This window comes from Orycteropus afer, unplaced genomic scaffold (genome assembly GCF_000298275.1).
Source record: "Orycteropus afer afer isolate SDZICR_OR568_19922 unplaced genomic scaffold, OryAfe1.0 scaffold00461, whole genome shotgun sequence".
Taxonomy (NCBI): Eukaryota; Metazoa; Chordata; class Mammalia; order Tubulidentata; family Orycteropodidae; genus Orycteropus; species Orycteropus afer.
The window spans coordinates 350,144-355,044 of record NW_006922048.1 but is presented as its reverse complement, the minus strand read 5'-3'; the positions used below and the strand labels follow the sequence as shown (position 1 = coordinate 355,044).

General features: G+C 42.7%; 1 protein-coding gene and 1 non-coding gene across 2 annotated transcripts in view; both read left to right on the top strand.

Annotated features, from left to right (window-relative positions):
* Positions 1-4,901, top strand: part of VAV1 (vav guanine nucleotide exchange factor 1) — a 110,857-nt gene that overhangs the window by 12,815 nt on the left and 93,141 nt on the right. The gene's annotated exons all lie outside the window — the stretch shown is intronic.
* On the top strand, positions 4,344-4,450 carry LOC122151450. The gene has a single exon (XR_006164158.1). It is a non-coding gene; the product is annotated as a U6 spliceosomal RNA (small nuclear RNA).

Genomic DNA, 4,901 nt, shown 5'->3' with positions numbered 1-4,901 from the left:
ATGTGAAGAAAAATGTGGCATCAGGATTGGAGGAAGAATCATTAACCACCAGAGATACGCTGACAACACAACTTTGCTTGCTGAAAGTGAGGATGACTTGAGGCACTTACTGACAAAGTTTGAAGAATACAGTCTGCAGTATGGATTACGTCTCAAAGAAAACAAAAATCCTCACAACTGGACCAATGAGCAGCATCATGATAAATGGAGAAAAGATTGAAGTTGTCAAAGAATTCACATTGCTCAGTTCGACAATCGATGCCAATGGAAGCAGCAGTCAGGACATTAGACGACATGTAGCATTGGGCAAGTCAGCCATAAAGGAACTCTTTCAAGTGCTGAGGACCAAGTCCTTGAGGACTAAGGTGCGCCTGACACAAGCCATGATATTTTCAGTTGCCTTGTATGCATGTGAGAGCTGAACAGTGAATAAGGAAGACTGAAGAAGGGTTGATGCTTTTGAGTTGTGGTGCTGGCGAAGAATGCTGAAAGTACCATGCACTGCTAAAAAATTAACAGATCTGTCCTGGAGGAAGTGCAGCTGAAATGCCGGAAGCACAAATGGCCAGACTTCGTCTCACCTACTTTGGTCATGTTGTCAGAAGGGACCATTCCCTGGAGAAGGATGTCATGCTTGGTAAGGTGGACGGTGGATGAAAGAGAGGAAGGCCTTCAATGAGATGGATTGATGGGCTCAAGTATAGCAAGGGTTATGGAGCTGGCATGGGATTGGGCAGTGTTTCGTTCGGCTGTTCATGGGGTCGCTATGAGTTGGAAACGACTTGATGGCACCTAACAACAACAACATGAAGCAGTTCTACTCTGTCCTCTAGGGGCGCTGTCAGTCAGAATCGAATGGATTGCAGTGTTTTGTTTTGTTTTGCCTGCCTCTCATGGAGATGATTGAAGACATTTTTGGTGATCACAGCTGGGGGGCTGTACTATACATACTGAGTGGGGTGCCACTTAATATTCTCTGGTGCACAGGGTAGCCCCACAGAGAGGATGGTCCAGACCTAAATATCAACACTACCCGGTGCCGAGAAACCTGGGCCCGAGTCAGAGAGCCCGGTAGAATCCCTCAGACGTTTATTCATCTGATTAAATAATACACTCACACAATTAAATATTCAAACACATACAAAGGTGTCCAGGGGAAGTTTGAACTCTGTTCTCTTCCTTAGCTACCCAACACAGGTTCCCATTTTCCCCCACAGGTAATGTCTTTTTCTTTCTTTCTTTTTTTTTTTTTTAAATAATCTCCTGTATCTTTCCAGAGTTTCTTTATGCAAACTTAAGCAAACAGGAATATAAGTTCTCCTTTACCCCTCCTCCCCTTTAACACAAAAGATAACATGCACTACCCCACTTTTCTCATGTAATAATCAAATTAGGAATCTTTCCAAATCAATTCATAGAAACCACCCTTAACTCTTTTTTTTCTTTTAAGTTTCATGATATTTTCATATATATATATATATATATATATATATATATATATATATATATATATATCATACCAGGAGCTCTGATGGTGCAGTGGTTAAAGCACTTGGCTGCTAACAAAAAGGTCAGTGGTTCAAACCCACCAGCCACTCTGTGGGAGAAAGATGGAAGCAGTCTGCTTCCGTAAGATTGACAGCCTGGAAACCCTATGGTGCAGTTCCACTCTGTCCTCTAGGGGCGCTGTGAGTGGGAATCAACTCCACAGCAGTGGGTTTGGTTTGGGCTTTGCTTCTGTAAAGACTGACAGCCTTGGAAACCCTCTGGGGCAGTTCCACTCTGTCCTCCAGGGGCGCTGTGAGTCAGAATTGACTCGATGGCAGTGGGTTTGGTTTGGGGTTCTATATGTGCCCACTATGTATCAGGCATTAGTCTAACTCATGGGCTGGCAAAATGCAGCTCAAGAGCCAATTCCAGCCCTTTGTCTGTTTTTATAAACAAAGTTTTATTGGAACACAACCATGTCCATTCTTTTACATATTGTCTATGGCAGCTTGCATTGTCCAACTGCAGAGATGAGTAGTTGTGACAGACACAACTGGCCTGTGAAGCTGAAAATGTTTACTATCTGGGGCTTTGTAGAAAAAAATTTCTGATTACATGCTTTTTATACATCAACATGTTAAATTCCTATAGCAACCTATGAGACAGATGATACTATCATTACACCCGTTTTTCACATGAGTAAACTGGGGCACAGAGAAGTTAATTAACTTGCTTCAGGTAATCCAGCTCAAAAGTGGAAGAGTTGGGATTTGAACTCAGGCAGCCTGGTTCCAGCGTTGTACTCTTAGCAATTATTCTAAACTGCCTCCATTCCATTGTACAACTGAGCCACCATGTATATTGTTGTTGTTAGGCAATGATTTAGACTCATAGGGAGTTCATTGAGAGAGTAGAACTGCCCTCTGGGGTTTTCTAGGCTGTAATCTTTACAGGAGCAGATAGCCAAGTCTAAATCCCATGCAGCTGCTGGCTGGGTTTGAACCACCAACCTTTTGGTTAGTAATTGAGCACTTCACATTGCAGCTCCTTATCACTTATTTTACTATCTTCTATTGATGGACATTTGAGTGTCTCCAAGCTATGGTTAAAACAAGTTTGCTGCAATCAATAGTCTTGCCTGTGGATTTTTTTTTTTTTTGGGGGGGGCTCCTTCACTGTGTAACCTTGAACATGTTACTTAACTTCTCTGTGCTTCAGTTTCCTCATCTGTTAAATGGAGACACTAAATCACAATCTCAAAGCATTGTTGTGAGGGATACATGAATTACTTAAAGAACCTAGGCTGTGCCTGGCTGTAGACAAGTGTTATTGCTACCCTGGTGGTGCCATGGCTAAGCAATCAGATGCTAACTGAAAGGCTGGCAGTTCAAATCCCCTCAGCGACTCCATGTGAGTGAGGCCTGGTAATCTGTCCCCTTAAAGGTGATAGCCTAGAAACCCTGTGGGGGCAGTAATACTCCGTCACATGGGGTTGGGATGAGTCACAGTCATCCCAATGGCATCCAACGACAACAACGATTATTGCTATCATAGTTATTATTTCACACATGAGCAAGTGTATCTGTAGGATAGTTTTTAGAAGTGGGGTTCTGGGGTCAAAATATATGTGTGTTTGTGTTTTTGATGTTGTTGTTGTTCTTTGCCATTGAGTCGGACCCGACTCCTAGTGACTCCTCCTTGGGTTTCCGAGGTGATATCACTGTAGAAGTAGATTGCCCAACCTTCCTTCCGAGGAGTGGCTGGTGGGTTTGAACTGTCAGCCTTCTGGTTAGCAGTCAAGTGCCTTAGGCACCAAATTGGTCTCCATGTGAGACTGTTCCCATATGTTTTGTTCCAATTACACCACTGTCAGCAATACTGATTGATAGATTGTTATCTTGTCAAAAGTTTGGAGTTTTGCCAACTCAATGGGTAGGTAAATAGTGGAGCTTACTGTGGCTTAATTTACATTTCTCTCATTCTGAATGAAGCTGAATCTCTTTTCATATGTTTAAGAGCTATTTAAATCTTCTCTCTGTGAAATAATATCTGTTCATATCCTTTACCCACATTTATTTTTCTTCTTGGATCCTTGGTATTTTTCTTATTGATTTGTAGGAGCTCTTTACCTATTAGACAGATTTGAATTTCAAGTCAGGTACTCACTACTCTTGTGATCTTGGAGGAAAAAAAAAAAAAGACCTAACCTAGTCTTACGTGTCTTACCTATAGCATGGGTGTGTTGATAGTACCTTTGTCTTAAAGTTGTGTGTTAGTTAAGCATAAAATAAGTTACTTGAATACCATGGTGATTGATGTGTTGTTGTTGGCTGCTGTACAGTCAGGCCCCAACTCATGGTGACTCCATGCACAATGGGATTGGACTGTTATGATCCACAGGGTTTTCACTGGCTGATTATTTTCAGAAGTACATCATCAGGCCTTTCTTCCTAGTGTATCTTAGTCTGGAAGCTTCACTGAAACATGCTCATTCTCATAGCAACATGCAAGCCTCCGCAGACAAAGGTGGTGGTCTTGCCAAGGTGCACCGGCTGGGAATCGTGCACCGGCTGGGAATCGAACCCAGGTCTCCTGCATGGAAGGTGAGGATTCTTCTACTGAGCCACCAGTGTGTCCCTCACTGACACACAGCAAATGATACACTAACAGGAGTGATTCTTTTTCTTCTGTTTAAAGCCATTTCTACGAAGGTTGGGCAATCCTACTTCCGTAGTGTTACTGCCTCGGAAACCCAAGGAGGGGCGCTATGAGTCAGGGCTGACTCGACGGCACACAACAACAACAACAACACATAATTCAATTACACGGATGGCATTTTTCAAGTTGTGCAACAGGTGCTCACTTCAGCAGCACATATACTAAAATTGGAACAATACAAAGACGATTAGCATGGCCCCTGCGCAAGGATGACATGCAAATCTGTGAAGCGTTCCATATTTTTAGATATATGCACACCCATGTTCATCGCAGCACTATTTACAATAGCCGAAAGATGGAAACAACCAGGTGTCCATCACCTGAGGAATGGATAACCAAACTATGGTACATACACACAATGGAATACTATGCAATGCTAAAGAATAATGTAGAATCTGCAAAACACCTCATAACGTGGATGAACTTGGAGGACGTTGTGCTGAGTGAAATAAGTCAATCACAAAAGAACAAATATTGTATTAGTCCATTATTGTAAAAGGTAAGGAAAGGTTATCTATAGAAGGAAATTTTTTTTGTTGGGTACCAGGGGTGGGAGGGGAGGGGAGGGGAGGCTGTTAGATAGATGTTGTTGTTTTTGTTATGTGCCGTCGAGTCGGCCCCGACTCATAGCGACCCCTCCTTGGGTTTCCGAGGCAGTATCACTACAGAAGTAGGATTGCCCAACCTTCCTTCCG